This window comes from Populus alba, chromosome 17 (assembly GCF_005239225.2).
Source record: "Populus alba chromosome 17, ASM523922v2, whole genome shotgun sequence".
Taxonomy (NCBI): domain Eukaryota; kingdom Viridiplantae; phylum Streptophyta; class Magnoliopsida; order Malpighiales; family Salicaceae; genus Populus; species Populus alba.
Genome location: NC_133300.1, coordinates 14,960,157 through 14,960,462, shown reverse-complemented (window position 1 = coordinate 14,960,462; position 306 = coordinate 14,960,157).

The window sequence follows — 306 nt, the reverse complement described above, 5'->3', positions numbered from 1 at the left end:
CCGGTTAGTTTATCATTTGCAATTATGTCCCTGATTATTTTTTTCAAAGTAGCACAATAAGAATAAAAATTGGAAAAAATAACACAATTAAAAATTTAATTAAAAAAATAGCATAGTTTAGGAGAGTTGTATGACTTATAATTCACATATCTTTTAGAGAATAGTCATTCATACTTGATTAGTGGTCAATGTTAGAAATACTATCTTTATTAAATTTCAAGTGTGTTTGAATATTTTTTATTCTAAAATACAATAAAATAATATTTTTTAAACTTTTGAGTGTGTTTGGATTAGGCTTATCTCATC